We start from the raw sequence: 22864 nt of genomic DNA on the forward strand, positions 1-22864 counted from the left end.
TTATCATTGAGATAATTACAATTGCATAAAGAGTCAAGCCCGGACTACTGAAATCATGGACACTTTTTATCCTGTATTTCTGGACAGTGTTATTAAATGAAATGTTCTGATTATTTGAAAGATGGGGCTGAATATTCTTCTTTGCTAAGAAAAATTGGTGGATGACATTATGGAATTTCATCTTGAAATTACTTCCAGTTCGAGCTTTTCACTTCAAAAAACACCTGTTCAAACATGCCGAAACCCAGGATCGAACCAGGGACCTTTAGATCTTCAGTCTAACGCTCTCCCAGCTGAGCTATTTCGGCCAGCTTGGAAGATGAATGTATTCACAATTTCGGATTACTATAATGATTTCAAATGAATAAGCTTTAATTAGCTACAGGTACTTTCTCATTCTAAATTTCATTGGAATTTAAGGTGAGTCCATGAAAATCATGAACACCTTAGTATCTGCTGCTGCATTGCAGGTAAGTATTGTTAATTTTAGTTTTATTGTTCAGTGGAAGGCTAGGGCTCATTAATCTTCTCTCCTGTAGTAGAAGAGAGAGAAAGCCCCAGAAATTGAAAGCCAACAACATTTTGGATCTTCAACCTAACTTTCTCCAAACTGAGTCATGCCAGGAAGATTACACAAGGTTATATAACAGTTTTTCCTTTCATCATGACTGCTTCGAATGTAAACATAGCATTTCATAGCAGTTTTTATACTGTATGTTCACCCATCACAAAACCTTTATTTTATAATAGAAGCATTGATGCAAAATGCTGAGAATTGTTATCATTGAAATAATTACAATTGCATAAAGAGTCAAGGCCGGACTATTGAAATCATGGACACTTTTTATCCTGTATTTTTGGACAGTGTTATTAAATGAAATGTTCTGATTATTTGAAAGATGGGGCTGAATATTCTTCTTTGCTAAGAAAAATTGGTGAATGACATTATGGAATTTCATCTTGAAATTACTTCCAGTTCGAGCTTTTCACTTCAAAAAACACCTGTTCAAACATGCCGAAACCCGGGATCGAACCAGGGACCTTTAGATCTTCAGTCTAACGCTCTCCCAGCTGAGCTATTTCAGCCATCTTGGAAGATGAATGTATTCACAATTTCGGATTACTATAATGATTTCAAATGAATAAGCTTTAATTAGCTACAGGTACTTTCTCATTCTAAATTTCATTGGAATTTAAGGTGAGTCCATGAAAATCATGAACACCTTAGTATCTGCTGCTGCATTGCAGGTAAGTATTGTTAATTTTAGTTTTATTGTTCAGTGGAAGGCTAGGGCTCATTAATCTTCTCTCCTGTAGTAGAAGAGAGAGAAAGCCCCAGAAATTGAAAGCCAACAATCCTTTGGATCTTCAACTTAACTTTCTATAAACTGAGTCATGCCAGGAAGATTACACAAGGTTATATAACAGTTTTTCTTTTTCTCATGATTGCTTCGAATGTAAACATAGCATTTCATAGCAGTTTTTATACTGTATGTTCACCCATCACAAAACCTTTATTTTATAATAGAAGCATTGATGCAAAATGCTGAGAAATTTTATCATTGAGATAATTACAATTGCATAAAGAGTCAAGCCCGGACTACTGAAATCATGGACATTTTTTATCCTGTATTTCTGGACAGTGTTATTAAATAAAATGTTCTGATTATTTGAAAGATGGGGCTGAATATTCTTCTTTGCTAAGAAAAATTGGTGGATGACATTATGGAATTTCATCTTGAAATTACTTCCAGTTCGAGCTTTTCACTTCAAAAAACACCTGTTCAAACATGCTGAAACCCAGGATCGAACCAGGGACCTTTAGATCTTCAGTCTAACGCTCTCCCAGCTGAGCTATTTCGGCCAGCTTGGAAGATGAATGTGTTCACAATTTCGGATTACTATAATGATTTCAAATGAATAAGCTTTAATTAGCTACAGGTACTTTCTCATTCTAAATTTCATTGGAATTTAAGGTGAGTCCATGAAAATCATGAACACCTTAGTATCTGCTGCTGCATTGCAGGTAAGTATTGTTAATTTTAGTTTTATTGTTCAGTGGAAGGCTAGGGCTCATTAATCTTCTCTCCTGTAGTAGAAGAGAGAGAAAGCCCCAGAAATTGAAAGCCAACAACATTTTGGATCTTCAACCTAACTTTCTCCAAACTGAGTCATGCCAGGAAGATTACACAAGGTTATATAACAGTTTTTCCTTTCATCTTGACTGCTTCGAATGTAAACATAGCATTTCATAGCAGTTTTTATACTGTATGTTCACCCATCACAAAACCTTTATTTTATAATAGAAGCATTGATGCAAAATGCTGAGAATTTTTATCATTGAGATAATTACAATTGCATAAAGAGTCAAGGCCGGACTATTGAAATCATGGACACTTTTTATCCTGTATTTTTGGACAGTGTTATTAAATGAAATGTTCTGATTATTTGAAAGATGGGGCTGAATATTCTTCTTTGCTAAGAAAAATTGGTGAAGGACATTATGGAATTTCATCTTGAAATTACTTCCAGTTCGAGCTTTTCACTTCAAAAAACACCTGTTCAAACATGCCGAAACCCAGGATCGAACCAGGGACCTTTAGATCTTCAGTCTAACGCTCTCCCAGCTGAGCTATTTCAGCCATCTTGGAAGATGAATGTATTCACAATTTCGGATTACTATAATGATTTCAAATGAATAAGCTTTAATTAGCTACAGGTACTTTCTCATTCTAAATTTCATTGGAATTTAAGGTGAGTCCATGAAAATCATGAACACCTTAGTATCTGCTGCTGCATTGCAGGTAAGTATTGTTAATTTTAGTTTTATTGTTCAGTGGAAGGCTAGGGCTCATTAATCTTCTCTCCTGTAGTAGAAGAGAGAGAAAGCCCCAGAAATTGAAAGCCAACAATCCTTTGGATCTTCAACTTAACTTTCTATAAACTGAGTCATGCCAGGAAGATTACACAAGGTTATATAACAGTTTTTCTTTTTCTCATGATTGCTTCGAATGTAAACATAGCATTTCATAGCAGTTTTTATACTGTATGTTCACCCATCACAAAACCTTTATTTTATAATAGAAGCATTGATGCAAAATGCTGAGAAATTTTTTCATTGAGATAATTACAATTGCATAAAGAGTCAAGCCCGGACTACTGAAATCATGGACATTTTTTATCCTGTATTTCTGGACAGTGTTATTAAATAAAATGTTCTGATTATTTGAAAGATGGGGCTGAATATTCTTCTTTGCTAAGAAAAATTGGTGGATGACATTATGGAATTTCATCTTGAAATTACTTCCAGTTCGAGCTTTTCACTTCAAAAAACACCTGTTCAAACATGCCGAAACCCGGGATCGAACCAGGGACCTTTAGATCTTCAGTCTAACGCTCTCCCAGCTGAGCTATTTCGGCCAGCTTGGAAGATGAATGTATTCACAATTTCGGATTACTATAATGATTTCAAATGAATAAGCTTTAATTAGCTACAGGTACTTTCTCATTCTAAATTTCATTAAAATTTAAGGTGAGTCCATGAAAATCATGAACACCTTAGTATCTGCTGCTGCATTGCTGGTAAGTATTGTTAATTTTAGTTTTATTGTTCAGTGGAAGGCTAGGGCTCATTAATCTTCTCTCCTGTAGTAGAAGAGAGAGAAAGCCCCAGAAATTGAAAGCCAACAATCCTTTGGATCTTCAACTTAACTTTCTATAAACTGAGTCATGCCAGGAAGATTACACAAGGTTATATAACAGTTTTTCTTTTTCTCATGATTGCTTCGAATGTAAACATAGCATTTCATAGCAGTTTTTATACTGTATGTTCACCCATCACAAAACCTTTATTTTATAATAGAAGCATTGATGCAAAATGCTGAGAAATTTTTTCATTGAGATAATTACAATTGCATAAAGAGTCAAGCCCGGACTACTGAAATCATGGACATTTTTTATCCTGTATTTCTGGACAGTGTTATTAAATAAAATGTTCTGATTATTTGAAAGATGGGGCTGAATATTCTTCTTTGCTAAGAAAAATTGGTGGATGACATTATGGAATTTCATCTTGAAATTACTTCCAGTTCGAGCTTTTCACTTCAAAAAACACCTGTTCAAACATGCCGAAACCCGGGATCGAACCAGGAACCTTTAGATCTTCAGTCTAACGCTCTCCCAGCTGAGCTATTTCGGCCAGCTTGGAAGATGAATGTATTCACAATTTCGGATTACTATAATGATTTCAAATGAATAAGCTTTAATTAGCTACAGGTACTTTCTCATTCTAAATTTCATTAAAATTTAAGGTGAGTCCATGAAAATCATGAACACCTTAGTATCTGCTGCTGCATTGCTGGTAAGTATTGTTAATTTTAGTTTTATTGTTCAGTGGAAGGCTAGGGCTCATTAATCTTCTCTCCTGTAGTAGAAGAGAGAGAAAGCCCCAGAAATTGAAAGCCAACAACATTTTGGATCTTCAACCTAACTTTCTCCAAACTGAGTCATGCCAGGAAGATTACACAAGGTTATATAACAGTTTTTCCTTTCATCATGACTGCTTCGAATGTAAACAAAGCATTTCATAGCAGTTTTTATACTGTGTGTTCACCCATCACAAAACCTTTATTTTATAATAGAAGCATTGATGCAAAATGCTGAGAATTTTTATCATTGAGATAATTACAATTGCATAAAGAGTCAAGCCCGGACTATTGAAATCATGGACACTTTTTATCCTGTATTTTTGGACAGTGTTATTAAATGAAATGTTCTGATTATTTGAAAGATGGGGCTGAATATTCTTCTTTGCTAAGAAAAATTGGTGAATGACATTATGGAATTTCATCTTGAAATTACTTCCAGTTCGAGCTTTTCACTTCAAAAAAAACCTGTTCAAACATGCCGAAACCCAGGATCGAACCAGGGACCTTTAGATCTTCAGTCTAACGCTCTCCCAGCTGAGCTATTTCGGCCATCTTGGAAGATGAATGTATTCACAATTTCGGATTACTATAATGATTTCAAATGAATAAGCTTTAATTAGCTACAGGTACTTTCTCATTCTAAATTTCAGTGGAATTTAAGGTGAGTCCATGAAAATCATGAACACCTTAGTATCTGCTGCTGCATTGCAGGTAAGTATTGTTAATTTTAGTTTTATTGTTCAGTGGAAGGCTAGGGCTCATTAATCTTCTCTCCTGTAGTAGAAGAGAGAGAAAGCCCCAGAAATTGAAAGCCAACAATCCTTTGGATCTTCAACTTAACTTTCTATAAACTGAGTCATACCAGGAAGATTACACAAGGTTATATAACAGTTTTTCTTTTTCTCATGATTGCTTCGAATGTAAACATAGCATTTCATAGCAGTTTTTATACTGTATGTTCACCCATCACAAAACCTTTATTTTATAATAGAAGCATTGATGCAAAATGCTGAGAAATTTTATCATTGAGATAATTACAATTGCATAAAGAGTCAAGCCCTGACTATTGAAATCATGGACATTTTTTATCCTGTATTTCTGGACAGTGTTATTAAATAAAATGTTCTGATTATTTGAAAGATGGGGCTGAATATTCTTCTTTGCTAAGAAAAATTGGTGGATGACATTATGGAATTTCATCTTGAAATTACTTCCAGTTCGAGCTTTTCACTTCAAAAAACACCTGTTCAAACATGCCGAAACCCGGGATCGAACCAGGGACCTTTAGATCTTCAGTCTAACGCTCTCCCAGCTGAGCTATTTCGGCCAGCTTGGAAGACGAATGTATTTACAATTTCGGATTACTATAATGATTTCAAATGAATAAGCTTTAATTAGCTACAGGTACTTTCTCATTCTAAATTTCATTGGAATTTAAGGTGAGTTCATGAAAATCATGAACACCTTAGTATCTGCTGCTGCATTGCAGGTAAGTATTGTTAATTTTAGTTTTATTGTTCAGTGGAAGGCTAGGGCTCATTAATCTTCTCTCCTGTAGTAGAAGAGAGAGAAAGCCCCAGAATATGAAAGCCAACAATCCTTTGGATCTTCAACCTAACTTTCTCCAAACTTAGTCATGCCAGGAAGATTACACAAGGTTATATAACAGTTTTTCCTTTCATTATGATTGCTTCGAATGTAAACATAGCATTTCATAGCAGTTTTTATACTGTATGTTCACCCATCACAAAACCTTTATTTTATAATAGAAGCATTGATGCAAAATGCTGAGAAATTTTATCATTGAGATAATTACAATTGCATAAAGAGTCAAGCCCGGACTACTGAAATCATGGACACTTTTTATCGTGTATTTCTGGACAGTGTTATTAAATGAAATGTTCTGATTATTTGAAAGATGGGGCTGAATATTCTTCTTTGCTAAGAAAAATTGGTGGATGACATTATGGAATTTCATCTTGAAATTACTTCCAGTTCGAGCTTTTCACTTCAAAATACACCTGTTCAAACATGCCGAAACCCGGGATCGAACCAGGGACCTTTAGATCTTCAGTCTAACGCTCTCCCAGCTGAGCTATTTCGGCCAGCTTGGAAGATGAATGTATTCACAATTTCGGATTACTATAATGATTTCAAATGAATAAGCTTTAATTAGCTACAGGTACTTTCTCATTCTAAATTTCATTAAAATTTAAGGTGAGTCCATGAAAATCATGAACACCTTAGTATCTGCTGCTGCATTGCAGGTAAGTATTGTTAATTTTAGTTTTATTGTTCAGTGGAAGGCTAGGGCTCATTAATCTTCTCTCCTGTAGTAGAAGAGAGAGAAAGCCCCAGAAATTGAAAGCCAACAATCCTTTGGATCTTCAACCTAACTTTCTCCAAACTTAGTCATGCCAGGAAGATTACACAAGGTTATATAACAGTTTTTCCTTTCATTATGATTGCTTCGAATGTAAACATAGCATTTCATAGCAGTTTTTATACTGTATGTTCACCCATCACAAAACCTTTATTTTATAATAGAAGCATTGATGCAAAATGCTGAGAAATTTTATCATTGAGATAATTACAATTGCATAAAGAGTCAAGCCCTGACTATTGAAATCATGGACATTTTTTATCCTGTATTTCTGGACAGTGTTATTAAATAAAATGTTCTGATTATTTGAAAGATGGGGCTGAATATTCTTCTTTGCTAAGAAAAATTGGTGGATGACATTATGGAATTTCATCTTGAAATTACTTCCAGTTCGAGCTTTTCACTTCAAAAAACACCTGTTCAAACATGCCGAAACCCGGGATCAAACCAGGGACCTTTAGATCTTCAGTCTAACGCTCTCCCAGCTGAGCTATTTCGGCCAGCTTGGAAGATGAAAGTATTCACAATTTCGGATTACTATAATGATTTCAAATGAATAAGCTATAATTAGCTACAGGTACTTTCTCATTCTAAATTTCATTGGAATTTAAGGTGAGTCCATGAAAATCATGAACACCTTAGTATCTGCTGCTGCATTGCAGGTAAGTATTGTTAATTTTAGTTTTATTGTTCAGTGGAAGGCTAGGGCTCATTAATCTTCTCTCCTGTAGTAGAAGAGAGAGAAAGCCCCAGAAATTGAAAGCCAACAATCCTTTGGATCTTCAACCTAACTTTCTCCAAACTGAGTCATGCCAGGAAGATTACACAAGGTTATATAACAGTTTTTCCTTTCATCATGATTGCTTCGAATGTAAACATAGCATTTCATAGCAGTTTTTATACTGTATGTTCACCCATCACAAAACCTTTATTTTATAATAGAAGCATTGATGCAAAATGCTGAGAAATTTTATCATTGAGATAATTACAATTGCATAAAGAGTCAAGCCCGGACTACTGAAATCATGGACACTTTTTATCCTGTATTTCTGGACAGTGTTATTAAATTAAATGTTCTGATTATTTGAAAGATGGGGCTGAATATTCTTCTTTGCTAAGAAAAATTGGTGGATGACATTATGGAATTTCATCTTGAAATTACTTCCAGTTCGAGCTTTTCACTTCAAAAAACACCTGTTCAAACATGCCGAAACCCGGGATCGAACCAGGGACCTTTAGATCTTCAGTCTAACGCTCTCCCAGCTGAGCTATTTCGGCCAGCTTGGAAGATGAATGTATTCACAATTTCGGATTACTATAATGATTTCAAATGAATAAGCTTTAATTAGCTACAGGTACTTTCTCATTCTAAATTTCATTGGAATTTAAGGTGAGTCCATGAAAATCATGAACACCTTAGTATCTGCTGCTGCATTGCAGGTAAGTATTGTTAATATTAGTTTTATTGTTCAGTGGAAGGCTAGGGCTCATTAATCTTCTCTCCTGTAGTAGAAGAGAGAGAAAGCCCCAGAATATGAAAGCCAACAATCCTTTGGATCTTCAACCTAACTTTCTCCAAACTTAGTCATGCCAGGAAGATTACACAAGGTTATATAACAGTTTTTCATTTCATTATGATTGCTTCGAATGTAAACATAGCATTTCATAGCAGTTTTTATACTGTATGTTCACCCATCACAAAACCTTTATTTTATAATAGAAGCATTGATGCAAAATGCTGAGAAATTTTATCATTGAGATAATTACAATTGCATAAAGAGTCAAGCCCGGACTACTGAAATCATGGACACTTTTTATCGTGTATTTCTGGACAGTGTTATTAAATGAAATGTTCTGATTATTTGAAAGATGGGGCTGAATATTCTTCTTTGCTAAGAAAAATTGGTGGATGACATTATGGAATTTCATCTTGAAATTACTTCCAGTTCGAGCTTTTCACTTCAAAAAACACCTGTTCAAACATGCCGAAACCCGGGATCGAACAAGGGACCTTTAGATCTTCAGTCTAACTCTCTCCCAGCTGAGCTATTTCAGCCAGCTTGGAAGATGAATGTATTCACAATTTCGGATTACTATAATGATTTCAAATGAATAAGCTTTAATTAGCTACAGGTACTTTCTCATTCTAAATTTCATTGGAATTTAAGGTGAGTCCATGAAAATCATGAACACCTTAGTATCTGCTGCTGCATTGCAGGTAAGTATTGTTAATTTTAGTTTTATTGTTCAGTGGAAGGCTAGGGCTCATTAATCTTCTCTCCTGTAGTAGAAGAGAGAGAAAGCCCCAGAATATGAAAGCCAACAATCCTTTGGATCTTCAACCTAACTTTCTCCAAACTTAGTCATGCCAGGAAGATTACACAAGGTTATATAACAGTTTTTCCTTTCATCATGATTGCTTTGAATGTAAACATAGCATTTCATAGCAGTTGTTATACTATATGTTCACCCATCAAAAAACCTTTTTTTTATAATAGAAGCATTGATGCAAAATGCTGAGAAATTTTATCATTGAGATAATTACAATTGCATAAAGAGTCAAGCCCGGACTACTGAAATCATGGACACTTTTTATCCTGTATTTCTGGACAGTGTTATTAAATGAAATGTTCTGATTATTTGAAAGATGGGGCTGAATATTCTTCTTTGCTAAGAAAAATTGGTGAATGACATTATGGAATTTCATCTTGAAATTACTTCCAGTTTAAGCTTTTCACTTAAAAAAACACCTGTTCAAACATGCCAAAACCCAGGATTGAACCAGGGACCTTTATATCTTTAGTCTAATGCTCTCCCAGCTGAGCTATTTCATCCAGCTTGGAAAATGAATGTATTCACAATTTCGGATTACTATAATGATTTCAAATGAATAAGCTTTAATTAGCTACAGGTACTTTCACATTCTAAATTTCATTGGAATTTAAGGTGAGTCCATGAAAATCATGAACACCTTAGTATCTGCTGCTGCATTGCAGGTAAGTATTGTTAATTTTAGTTTTATTGTTCAGTGGAAGGCTAGGGCTCATTAATCTTCTCTCCTATAGTAGAAGAGAGAGAAAGCCCCAGAAATTGAAAGCCAACAATCCTTTGGATCTTCAACCTAACTTTCTCCAAACTGAGTCATGCCAGGAAGATTACACAAGGTTATATAACAGTTTTTCTTTTCATCATGATTGCTTCGAATGTAAACATAGCATTTCATAGCAGTTTTTATACTGTATGTTCACCCATCACAAAACCTTTATTTTATAATAGAAGCATTGATGCAAAATGCTGAGAAATTTTATCATTGAGATAATTACAATTGCATAAAGAGTCAAGCCCGGACTACTGAAATCATGGACACTTTTTATCCTGTATTTCTGGACAGTGTTATTAAATGAAATGTTCTGATTATTTGAAAGATGGGGCTGAATATTCTTCTTTGCTAAGAAAAATTGGTGGATGACATTATGGAATTTCATCTTGAAATTACTTCCAGTTCGAGCTTTTCACTTCAAAAAACACCTGTTCAAACATGCCGAAACCCGGGATCAAACAAGTGACCTTTAGATCTTCAGTCTAACATTCTCCCAGCTGAGCTATTTCAGCCAGCTTGGAAGATGAATGTATTCACAATTTCGGATTACTATAATGATTTCAAATGAATAAGCTTTAATTAGCTACAGGTACTTTCTCATTCTAAATTTCATTGGAATTTAAGGTGAGTCCATGAAAATCATGAACACCTTAGTATCTGCTGCTGCATTGCAGGTAAGTATTGTTAATTTTAGTTTTATTGTTCAGTGGAAGGCTAGGGCTCATTAATCTTCTCTCCTGTAGTAGAAGAGAGAGAAAGCCCCAGAAATTGAAAGCCAACAATCCTTTGGATCTTCAACCTAACTTTCTCCAAACTGAGTCATGCCAGGAAGATTACACAAGGTTATATAACAGTTTTTCCTTTCATCATGATTGCTTCGAATGTAAACATAGCATTTCATAGCAGTTTTTATACTGTATGTTCACCCATCACAAAACCTTTATTTTATAATAGAAGCATTGATGCAAAATGCTGAGAAATTTTATCATTGGGATAATTACAATTGCATAAAGAGTCAAGCCCGGACTACTGAAATCATGGACACTTTTTATCCTGTATTTCTGGACAGTGTTATTAAATGAAATGTTCTGATTATTTGAAAGATGGGGCTGAATATTCTTCTTTGCTAAGAAAAATTGGTGGATGACATTATGGAATTTCATCTTGAAATTACTTCCAGTTCGAGCTTTTCACTTCAAAAAACACCTGTTCAAACATGCCGAAACCCGGGATCAAACCAGTGACCTTTAGATCTTCAGTCTAACACTCTCCCAGCTGAGCTATTTCAGCCAGCTTGGAAGATGAATGTATTCACAATTTCGGATTACTATAATGATTTCAAATGAATAAGTTTAATTAGCTACAGGTACTTTCTCATTCTAAATTTCATTGGAATTTAAGGTGAGTCCATGAAAATCATGAACACCTTAGTATCTGCTGCTGCATTGCAGGTAAGTATTGTTAATTTTAGTTTTATTGTTCAGTGGAAGGCTAGGGCTCATTAATCTTCTCTCCTGTAGTAGAAGAGAGAGAAAGCCCCAGAAATTGAAAGCCAACAATCCTTTGGATCTTCAACCTAACTTTCTCCAAACTGAGTCATGCCAGGAAGATTACACAAGGTTATATAACAGTTTTTCTTTTCATCATGATTGCTTCGAATGTAAACATAGCATTTCATAGCAGTTTTTATACTGTATGTTCACCCATCACAAAACCTTTATTTTATAATAGAAGCATTGATGCAAAATGCTGAGAAATTTTATCATTGAGATAATTACAATTGCATAAAGAGTCAAGCCCGGACTACTGAAATCATGGACACTTTTTATCCTGTATTTCTGGACAGTGTTATTAAATGAAATGTTCTGATTATTTGAAAGATGGGGCTGAATATTCTTCTTTGCTAAGAAAAATTGGTGGATGACATTATGGAATTTCATCTTGAAATTACTTCCAGTTCGAGCTTTTCACTTCAAAAAACACCTGTTCAAACATGCCGAAACCCGGGATCAAACCAGTGACCTTTAGATCTTCAGTCTAACACTCTCCCAGCTGAGCTATTTCAGCCAGCTTGGAAGATGAATGTATTCACAATTTCGGATTACTATAATGATTTCAAATGAATAAGCTTTAATTAGCTACAGGTACTTTCTCATTCTAAATTTCATTGGAATTTAAGGTGAGTCCATGAAAATCATGAACACCTTAGTATCTGCTGCTGCATTGCAGGTAAGTATTGTTAATTTTAGTTTTATTGTTCAGTGGAAGGCTAGGGCTCATTAATCTTCTCTCCTGTAGTAGAAGAGAGAGAAAGCCCCAGAAATTGAAAGCCAACAATCCTTTGGATCTTCAACCTAACTTTCTCCAAACTGAGTCATGCCAGGAAGATTACACAAGGTTATATAACAGTTTTTCCTTTCATCATGATTGCTTCGAATGTAAACATAGCATTTCATAGCAGTTTTTATACTGTATGTTCACCCATCAGAAAACCTTTATTTTATAATAGAAGCATTGATGCAAAATGCTGAGAAATTTTATCATTGAGATAATTACAATTGCATAAAGAGTCAAGCCCGGACTACTGAAATCATGGACACTTTTTATCCTGTATTTCTGGACAGTGTTATGAAATGAAATGTTCTGATTATTTGAAAGATAGGGCTGAATATTCTTCTTTGCTAAGAAAAATTGGTGGATGACATTATGGAATTTCATCTTGAAATTACTTCCAGTTCGAGCTTTTCACTTCAAAAAACACCTGTTCAAACATGCCGAAACCCGGGCTCAAACCAGGGACCTCTAGATCTTCAGTCTAACGCTCTCCCAGCTGAGTTATTTCGGCCAGCTTGGAAAATGAATGTATTCACAATTTCGGATTACTATAATGATTTCAAATGAATAAGCTTTAATTAGCTAAAGGTACTTTCACATTCTAAATTTCATTGGAATTTAAGGTGAGTCCATGAAAATCATGAACACCTTAGTATCTGCTGCTGCATTGCAGGTAAGTATTGTTAATTTTAGTTTTATTATTCAGTGGAAGGCTAGGGCTCATTAATCTTCTCTCCTGTAGTAGAAGAGAGAGAAAGCCCCAGAAATTGAAAGCCAACAATCCTTTGGATCTTCAACCTAACTTTCTCCTAACTGAGTCATGCCAGGAAGATTACACAAGGTTATATAACAGTTTTTTCTTTCATCATGATTGCTTTGAATGTAAACATAGCATTTCATAGCAGTTGTTATACTATATGTTCACCCATCACAAAACCTTTTTTTTATAATAGAAGCATTGATGTAAAATGCTGAGAAATTTTATCATTGAGATAATTACAATTGCATAAAGAGTCAAGCCCGGACTACTGAAATCATGGACACTTTTTATCCTGTATTTCTGGACAGTGTTATTAAATGAAATGTTCTGATTATTTGAAAGATGGGGCTGAATATTCTTCTTTGCTAAGAAAAATTGGTGAATGACATTATGGAATTTCATCTTGAAATTACTTCCAGTTTAAGCTTTTCACTTAAAAAAACACCTGTTCAAACATGCCAAAACCCAGGATTGAACCAGGGACCTTTATATCTTTAGTCTAATGCTCTCCCAGCTGAGCTATTTCATCCAGCTTGGAAAATGAATGTGTTCACAATTTCGGATTACTATAATGATTTCAAATGAATAAGCTTTAATTAGCTACAGGTACTTTCACATTCTAAATTTCATTGGAATTTAAGGTGAGTCCATGAAAATCATGAACACCTTAGTATCTGCTGCTGCATTGCAGGTAAGTATTGTTAAATTTAGTTTTATTATTCAGTGGAAGGCTAGGGCTCATTAATCCTCTCTCCTGTAGTAGTAGAGAGAGAAAGCCCAAGAAATTGAAAGCCAACAATCCTTTGGATCTTCAACCTAACTTTCTCCAAACTGAGTCATGCCAGGAAGATTACACAAGGTTATATAACAGTTTTTTCTTTCATCATGATTGCTTCGAATGTAAACATAGCATTTCATAGCAGTTTTTATACTATATATTCACCCATCACAAAACCTTTATTTTATAATAGAAGCATTGATGCAAAATGCTGAGAAATTTTATCATTGAGATAATTACAATTGCATAAAGAGTCAAGCCCGGACTACTGAAATCATGGACACTTTTTATCTTGTATTTCTGGACAGTGTTATTAAATGAAATGTTCTGATTATTTGAAAGATGGGGCTGAATATTCTTCTTTGCTAAGAAAAATTGGTGGATGACATTATGGAATTTCATCTTGAAATTACTTCCAGTTCGAGCTTTTCACTTCAAAAAACACCTGTTCAAACATGCCGAAACCCGGGATCGAACCAGGGACCTTTAGATTTTCAGTCTAACGCTCTCCCAGCTGAGCTATTTCAGCCAGCTTGGAAGATGAATGTATCCACAATTTCGGATTACTATAATGATTTCAAATGAATAAGCTTTAATTAGCTACAGGTACTTTCTCATTCTAAATTTCATTGGAATTTAAGGTGAGTCCATGAAAATCATGAACACCTTAGTATCTGCTGCTGCATTGCAGGTAAGTATTGTTAATTTTAGTTTTATTGTTCAGTGGAAGGCTAGGGCTCATTAATCTTCTCTCCTGTAGTAGAAGAGAGAGAAAGCCCCAGAAATTGAAAGCCAGCAATCCTTTGGATCTTCAACCTAACTTTCTCCAAACTGAGTCATGCCAGGAAGATTACACAAGGTTATATAACAGTTTTTCCTTTTTATCATGATTGCTTCGAATGTAAACATAGCATTTCATAGCAGTTTTTATACTATATATTCACCCATCACAAAACCTTTATTTTATAATAGAAGCATTGATGCAAAATGCTGAGAAATTTTATCATTGAGATAATTACAATTGCATAAAGAGTCAAGCCCGGACTACTGAAATCATGGACACTTTTTATCCTGTATTTCTGGACAGTGTTATTAAATGAAATGTTCTGATTATTTGAAAGATGGGGCTGAATATTCTTCTTTGCTAAGAAAAATTGGTGGATGACATTATGGAATTTCATCTTGAAATTACTTCCAGTTCGAGCTTTTCACTTCAAAAAACACCTGTTCAAACATGCCGAAACCCGGGATCGAACCAGTGACCTTTAGATCTTCAGTCTAACGCTCTCCCAGCTGAGCTATTTCAGCCAGCTTGGAAGATGAATGTATTCACAATTTCGGATTACTGTAATGATTTCAAATGAATAAGCTTTAATTAGCTACAGGTACTTTCTCATTCTAAATTTCATTGGAATTTAAGGTGAGTCCATGAAAATCATGAACACCTTAGTATCTGCTGCTGCATTGCAGGTAAGTATTGTTAATTTTAGTTTTATTGTTCAGTGGAAGGCTAGGGCTCATTAATCTTCTCTCCTGTAGTAGAAGAGAGAGAAAGCCCCAGAAATTGAAAGCCAACAATCCTTTGTATCTTCAACCTAACTTTCTCCAAACTGAGTCATGCCAGGAAGATTACACAAGGTTATATAACAGTTTTTCCTTTCATCATGATTGCTTCGAATGTAAAGATAGCATTTCATAGCAGTTTTTATACTGTATGTTCACCCATCACAAAACCTTTATTTTATAATAGAAGCATTGATGCAAAATGCTGAGAAATTTTATCATTGAGATAATTACAATTGCATAAAGAGTCAAGCCCGGACTACTGAAATCATGGACACTTTTTATCCTGTATTTCTGGACAGTGTTCTTAAATGAAATGTTATGATTATTTGAAAGATGGGGCTGAATATTCTTCTTTGCTAAGAAAAATTGGTGGATGACATTATGGAATTTCATTTTGAAATTACTTCCAGTTCGAGCTTTTTACTTCAAAAAACACCAGTTCAAACATGCCGAAACCCGGGATCGAACCAGGGACTTTTAGATCTTCAGTCTAACGCTCTCCCAGCTGAGCTATTTCGGCCAGCTTGGAAGATGAATGTATTCACAATTTCGGATTACTATAATGATTTCAAATGAATAAGCTTTAATTAGCTACAGGTACTTTCTCATTCTAAATTTCATTGGAATTTAAGGTGAGTCCATGAAAATCATGAACACCTTAGTATCTGCTGCTGCATTGCAGGTAAGTATTGTTAATTTTAGTTTTATTGTTCAGTGGAAGGCAAGGGCTCATTAATCTTCTCTCCTGTAGTAGAAGAGAGAGAAAGCCCCAGAAATTTAAAGCCAACAATCCATTGGATCTTCAACCTAACTTTCTCCAAACTGAGTCATGCCAGGAAGATTACACAAGGTTATATAACAGTTTTTCCTTTCATCATGATTGCTTCGAATGTAAACATAGCATTTCATAGCAGTTTTTATACTGTATGTTCACCCATCACAAAACCTTTATTTTATAATAGAAGCATTGATGCAAAATGCTGTGAAATTTTATCATTGAGATAATTACAATTGCATAAAGAGTCAAGCCCTGACTACTGAAATCATGGACACTTTTTATCCTGTATTTCTGGACAGTGTTATTAAATGAAATGTTCTGATTATTTGAAAAATGGGGCTGAATATTCTTCTTTGCTAAGAAAAATTGGTGGATGACATTTTGGAATTTCATCTTGAAGTTACTTCCAGTTTGAGCTTTTCACTTAAAAAAACACCTGTTCAAACATGCCGAAACCCAGGATCGAACCAGGGACCTTTAGATCTTCAGTCTAACGCTCTCCCATCTGAGCTATTTTGGCCAGCTTGGAAGATGAATGTATTCACAATTTCGGATTACTATAATGATTTCAAATGAAAAAGCTTTAATTAGCTACAGGTACTTTCACATTCTAAATTTCATTGGAATTTAAGGTGAGTCCATGAAAATCATGAACACCTTAGTATCTGCTGCTGCATTGCAGGTAAGTATTGTTAATTTTAGTTTTATTGTTCAGTGGAAGGCTAGGGCTCATTAATCTTCTCTCCTGTAGTAGAAGAGAGAGAAAGCCCCAGAAATTAAAAGCCAACAATCCTTTGGATCTTCAACCTAACGTTCTCCAAACTGAGTCATGACAGGAAGATTACACAAGGTTATATAACAGTTTTTCCTTTCATCATGATTGCTTCGAATGTAAACATAGCATTTCATAGCAGTTTTATACTGTATGTTCACCCATCACAAAACCTTTATTTTATAATAGAAGCATTGATGCAAAATGCTGAGAAATGTTATCATTGAGATAATTACAATTGCATAAAGAGTCAAGCCCGGACTACTGAAATCATGGACACTTTTTATCCTGTATTTCTGGACTGTGTTATTAAATGAAATGTTCTGATTATTTGAAAGATGGGGCTGAATATTCTTCTTTGCTAAGAAAAATTGGTGGATGACATTATGGAATTTCATCTTGAAATTACTTCCAGTTTAAGCTTTTCACTTACAAAACCCCTGTTCAAACATGCCGAAACCCGAGATTGAACCAGGGACCTTTAGATCTTCAGTCTAACGCTCTCCCAGCTGAACTATTTCAGCCAGCTTGGAAATTGAATGTATTCACAATTTCGGATTACTATAATGATTTCAAATGAATAAGCTTTAATTAGCTACAGGTACTTTCACATTCTAAATTTCATTGGAATTTAAGGTGAGTCCATGAAAATCATGAACACCTTAGTATCTGCTGCTGCATTGCAGGTAAGTATTCTTAATTTTAGTTTTATTATTCAGTGGAAGGCTAGGGCTCATTAATCTTCTCTCCTGTAGTAGAAGAGAGAGAAAGCCCCAGAAATTGAAAGCCAACAATCCTTTGGATCTTCAACCTAACTTTCTACAAACTGAGTCATGCCAGGAAGATTACACAAGGTTATATAACAGTTTTTTCTTTCATCATGATTGCTTCGAATGTAAACATAGCATTTCATAGCAGTTTTTCTACTGTATGTTCACCCATCACTAAACCTTTATTTTATAATAGAAGCATTGATGCAAAATGCTGAGAAATGTTATCATTGAGATAATTACAATTGCATAAAGAGTCAAGCCCGGACTACTGAAATCATGGACACTTTTTATCGTGTATTTCTGGACAGTGTTATTAAATGAAATGTTCTGATTATTTGAAAGATGGGGCTGAATATTCTTCTTTGCTAAGAAAAATTGGTGGATGACATTATGGAATTTCATCTTGAAATTACTTCCGGTTTGAGCTTTTCACTTCAAAAAACACCTGTTCATACATGCCAAAACCCAGGATCGAACCAGGGACCTTTAGATCTTCAGTCTAACGCTCTCCCAGCTGAGCTATTTCGGCCAGCTTGGAAAATGAATGTATTCACAATTTCGGATTACTATAATGATTTCAAATGAATAAGCTTTAATTAGCTACAGGTACTTTCACATTCTAAATTTCATTGGAATTTAAGGTGAGTCCATGAAAATCATGAACACCTTAGTATCTGCTGCTGCATTGCAGGTAAGTATTGTTAATTTTAGTTTTATTATTCAGTGGAAGGCTAGGGCTCATTAATCTTCTCTCCTGTAGTAGAAGAGAGAGAAAGCCCCAGAAATTGAAAGCCAACAATCCTTTAAATCTTCAACCTAACTTTCTCCAAACTGAGTCATGCCAGGAAGATTACACAAGGTTATATAACAGTTTTTCCTTTCATCATGATTGCTTCGAATGTAAACATAGCATTTCATAGCAGTTTTTATACTGTATGTTCACCCATCACAAAACCTTTATTTTATAATAGAAGCATTGATGCAAAATGCTGAGAAATTTTATCATTGAGATAATTACAATTGCATAAAGAGTCAAGCCCTGACTACTGAAATCATGGACACTTTTTATCCTGTATTTCTGGACAGTGTTAATAAATGAAATGTTCTGATTATTTGAAAAATGGGGCTGAATATTCTTCTTTGCTAAGAAAAATTGGTGGATGACATTATGGAATTTCATCTTGAAGTTACTTCCAGTTTGAGCTTTTCACTTAAAAAAACAAATGTTCAAACATGCCGAAACCCAGGATCGAACCAGTGACCTTTAGATCTTCAATCTAATGCTCTCCCATCTGAGCTATTTTGGCCAGCTTGGGAGATGAATGTGTTCACAATTTCGGATTACTATGATGATTTCAAATGAAAAAGCTTTAATTAGCTAGAGTTACTTTCACATTCTAAATTTCATTGGAATTTAAGGTGAGTCCATGAAAATCATGAACACCTTAGTATCTGCTGCTGCATTGCAGGTAAGTATTGTTAAATTTAGTTTTATTATTCAGTGGAAGGCTAGGGCTCATTAATCTTCTCTCCTGTAGTAGAAGAGAGAGAAAGCCCAAGAAATAAAAAGCCAACAATCCTTTGGATCTTCAACCTAACGTTCTCCAAACTGAGTCATGCCAGGAAGATTACACAAGGTTATATAACAGTTTTTCCTTTCATCATGATTGCTTCGAATGTAAACATAGCATTTCATAGCAGTTTTATACTGTATGTTCACCCATCAGAAAACCTTTATTTTATAATAGAAGCATTGATGCAAAATGCTGAGAAATGTTATCATTGAGATAATTACAATTGCATAAAAAGTCAAGCCCGGACTACTGAAATCATGGACACTTTTTATCCTGTGTTTCTGGACAGTGTTATTAAATGAAATGTTCTGATTATTTGAAAGATGGCGCTGAATATTCTTCTTTGCTAAGAAAAATTGGTAGATGACATTATAGAATTTCATCTTGAAATTACTTCCAGTTTGAGCTTTTCATTTAAAAAAACACCTGTTTAAACATGCCGAAACCCGGGATCGAACCAGGGACTTTTAGATCTTCAGTCTAACGCTCTCCCAGCTGAGCTATTTCAGCCAGCTTGGAAGAAGAATGTTTTCACAATTTCGGATTACTATAATGATTTCAAATGAATAAGCTTTAATTAGCTACAGGTACTTTCTCATTCTAAATTTCATTGGAATTTAAGGTGAGTCCATGAAAATCATGAACACCTTAGGATCTGCTGCTGCATTGCAGGTAAGTATTGTTAATTTTAGTTTTATTGTTCAGTGGAAGGCTAGGGCTCATTAATCTTCTCTCCTGTAGTAGAAGAGAGAGAAAGCCCCAGAAATTGAAAGCCAACAATCCTTTGGATCTTCAACCTAACTTTCTCCAAACTGAGTCATAAAAGTAAGTAAATGTATCTTAACTCTCTGTGTATTTCATATTTAACCAGATGGTGACATGGAGTGGGTTTGGCATGGCCTAAGATGACACTAATTTCATCATCACGCTCCAGACCACTCAGTGATTAGTGAGGTGGGCAATGTTTGATGATGTGATTTGCATCATCACGGCACGTCCCTGACCACTTGCAGATTTGTAAATGCCAATCCAGCAGGATAGGTAACAATGCAATAAATCCATGTGTGATGTCTGGAGGCCACTTTCCAAGAAGTGGAAAAGGTTCTCATTTCCATTTTAATGAGTTGCAAAGAGCTATGGAAAGTATCCCCAGTAACAGAACTCGTGTCTCTATCACCTGCCTCTGCACTGTACTTCAACAGAGCACAGAAACCATAATTGCCCTACTAGAGGCTCAGCAGCAAGCAGGATGATTACCAGGCAGCAGAAATGAAACCAAGTTACATTTTCTCTGACTTTTAAAGATAAACAGCATGAGTCATGCATATTTCTGGGTAAATAATATGTCAGAAATTGCCCTCTAAAATTATATGAAAGACTTTCCTTCGAGCTGGAGTTGAACGAGCGACCTAAGGATTTCTGTACCAATTTCCTCTACAGTCATCTGCTCTACCAGCTGAGCTATCAAAGGATTGTGCTTTAGAGGACTTTTGATGTCATGTGTACTACATCTGACTGAGTGAAAACACAAACAGAATTGAATTATCCTTAAATCAGAAAAATTGCTTGTCTAGATAAAGAGATCCACATTTTTATTTCTGGTCTACTTGCTCATCAAAAGTTGTAAAAATTGTCATGTTTAATAATTGGTAATACATCATTAAAAGTTTGATTTTTATTTGTTCATTTTGAATTAATTAGCTTCAGAAATAGTTGGGAAAACAGCTTCCTTAGATTTTCCAACTGCAGACGCCTTTACGTCAAGATTAAAAATGCTGGAAAATTTTCAACCTCTTCTGCGTTCTCCAATTTAGCTTGACTTTTTTCATTGATGAAAATTCCAGAAATTGTGGTGACAAATTGTCAAACTTTTGCCCAGTGAGACAAAAATGGATTTCTAGTCAATGGTCCAATCTGCCACCACTATTTCTCACAGTATTCTCTGTTTTTACAATGCATCTTCTATGGGTTCAGATCCAATTGGATTTCAGAAGTAATATTGTATTTCAGTTCCCATCCGTGGTCTCTTAAACCTGTCCTTTGTATGCTGATTAAGGAAAGCGGAGAAATTCTGGGCACAGAAGCAGACATTATTGGTTTGTAAGCATTTGCGTAGTCTAGTTTCATTCAGAACATCCCTACTGCACCATTAAAAAGTTGTGAACTCTCCCTGGAAACCCATTGATCCACAAGTTCAAGAGTTCTTTTTTTTCACATGAAGGATGTGTTACATATAAAATAGGGTTGTCCCACTCGAAATTTGGAAGATGGATGTTGAAATATGGGGTCAGACCAGTTCTGCCCTAATTTTGGATACAGAAATGTTGGGAGGTATATAAATCCTGTGGATTTGACCACATCCCATTTCCATAACCAAAGCACAGTTTCTCCTGGATTTTGTTGCTGAGATCAACAGAGCAGGCATTAAACAAGTGGTACTGTTGCTGCCATTCAAAAAAGCTTCAAATTCCCATACCGGGAGTCGAACCCGGGCCGCCTGGGTGAAAACCAGGAATCCTAACTGCTAGACCACATGGGACTTTTCCGTTGAGGGTTTCAGCATAGCAGCAGAACAAATATATCATGCTTTGCTGTAATGTATCTTAACTCTCTGTGTATTTCATATTTAACCAGGTGGTGACATGGAGTGGGTTTGGCATGGCCTATGATGACACTAATTTCATCATCACGCTCCAGACCACTCAGTGATTAGTGAGGTGGGCAATGTTTGATGATGTGATTTGCATCATCACGGCACGTCCATGACCACTTGCAGATTTGTAAATGCCAATCCAGCAGGATAGTTAACAATGCAATAAATCCATGTGTGATGTCTGGAGGCCACTTTTCAAGAAGTGGAAAAGGTTCTCATTTCCATTTTAATGAGTTGCAAAGAGCTATGGAAAGTATCCCCAGTAACAGAACTCGTGTCTCTATCACCTGCATCTGCACTGTACTTCAACAGAGCACAGAAACCATAATTGACCTACTAGAGGCTCAGCAGCATGCAGGATGATTAACAGGCAGCAGAAATGAAAACAAGTTACAGTTTCTCTGACTATTAAAGAAAAACAGCATGAGTCATGCATATTTCTGGGTATTTAATATATCAGAAATTGCCCTCTAAAATGATATGAAAAACTTTCCTTCGAGCTGGAGTTGAACCAGCGACCTAAGGACTTCTGTATCAATTTCCTCTACAGTCCTCCGCTCTACCAGCTGAGCTATCGAAGGATTGTGCTTTAGAGGACTTCTGATGTCATGTGCACTACATCTGACTGAGTGAAAACACAAACAGAATTGAATTATCCTTAAAATAATATGAAAAACTTTCCTTCAAGCCAGAGTTGAACGAGCGACCAAAGGATTTCTGTACCAATTTCCTCTACAGCCCTCCACTCTACCAGCTGAGCTATCAAAGGATTGTGCTTTAGAGGACTTCTGATGTCATGTGCACTACATCTGACTGAGTGAAAACACAAACAGAATTGAATTATCCTTAAAACAGAAAAATTGCTTGTCTAGATAAAGAGATCCACATTTTTATTTCTGGTCTACTTGCTCATCAAAAGTTGTAAAAATTGTTATGTTTAATAATTGGTAATACATCATTAAAAGT

General features: G+C 35.3%; 10 non-coding genes across 10 annotated transcripts; all 10 read right to left on the minus strand.

The window, feature by feature from the left end:
- Window positions 1-1013: 1013 nt before the first annotated feature.
- On the minus strand, window positions 1014-1086 carry TRNAF-GAA (transfer RNA phenylalanine (anticodon GAA)). Its single transcript has one exon. It is a non-coding gene; the product is annotated as a tRNA-Phe (tRNA).
- Window positions 1087-3347: 2261 nt separating this feature from the next.
- TRNAF-GAA (transfer RNA phenylalanine (anticodon GAA)) lies at window positions 3348-3420 on the minus strand. Its single transcript has one exon. It is a non-coding gene; the product is annotated as a tRNA-Phe (tRNA).
- Window positions 3421-4125: 705 nt separating this feature from the next.
- Window positions 4126-4198, minus strand: TRNAF-GAA (transfer RNA phenylalanine (anticodon GAA)). Its single transcript has one exon. It is a non-coding gene; the product is annotated as a tRNA-Phe (tRNA).
- A 1483-nt stretch (window positions 4199-5681) lies between these two features.
- TRNAF-GAA (transfer RNA phenylalanine (anticodon GAA)) lies at window positions 5682-5754 on the minus strand. Its single transcript has one exon. It is a non-coding gene; the product is annotated as a tRNA-Phe (tRNA).
- Window positions 5755-6459: 705 nt separating this feature from the next.
- Window positions 6460-6532, minus strand: TRNAF-GAA (transfer RNA phenylalanine (anticodon GAA)). The gene has a single exon. It is a non-coding gene; the product is annotated as a tRNA-Phe (tRNA).
- A 705-nt stretch (window positions 6533-7237) lies between these two features.
- Window positions 7238-7310, minus strand: TRNAF-GAA (transfer RNA phenylalanine (anticodon GAA)). Its single transcript has one exon. It is a non-coding gene; the product is annotated as a tRNA-Phe (tRNA).
- A 705-nt stretch (window positions 7311-8015) lies between these two features.
- TRNAF-GAA (transfer RNA phenylalanine (anticodon GAA)) lies at window positions 8016-8088 on the minus strand. Its single transcript has one exon. It is a non-coding gene; the product is annotated as a tRNA-Phe (tRNA).
- Window positions 8089-14238: 6150 nt separating this feature from the next.
- Window positions 14239-14311, minus strand: TRNAF-GAA (transfer RNA phenylalanine (anticodon GAA)). The gene has a single exon. It is a non-coding gene; the product is annotated as a tRNA-Phe (tRNA).
- A 1484-nt stretch (window positions 14312-15795) lies between these two features.
- TRNAF-GAA (transfer RNA phenylalanine (anticodon GAA)) lies at window positions 15796-15868 on the minus strand. The gene has a single exon. It is a non-coding gene; the product is annotated as a tRNA-Phe (tRNA).
- A 5844-nt stretch (window positions 15869-21712) lies between these two features.
- On the minus strand, window positions 21713-21784 carry TRNAE-UUC (transfer RNA glutamic acid (anticodon UUC)). The gene has a single exon. It is a non-coding gene; the product is annotated as a tRNA-Glu (tRNA).
- Between the last annotated feature and the right edge of the window lie 1080 nt (window positions 21785-22864).

Source organism: Mixophyes fleayi, chromosome 3, assembly GCF_038048845.1.
Source record: "Mixophyes fleayi isolate aMixFle1 chromosome 3, aMixFle1.hap1, whole genome shotgun sequence".
Lineage (NCBI taxonomy): Eukaryota > Metazoa > Chordata > Amphibia > Anura > Limnodynastidae > Mixophyes > Mixophyes fleayi.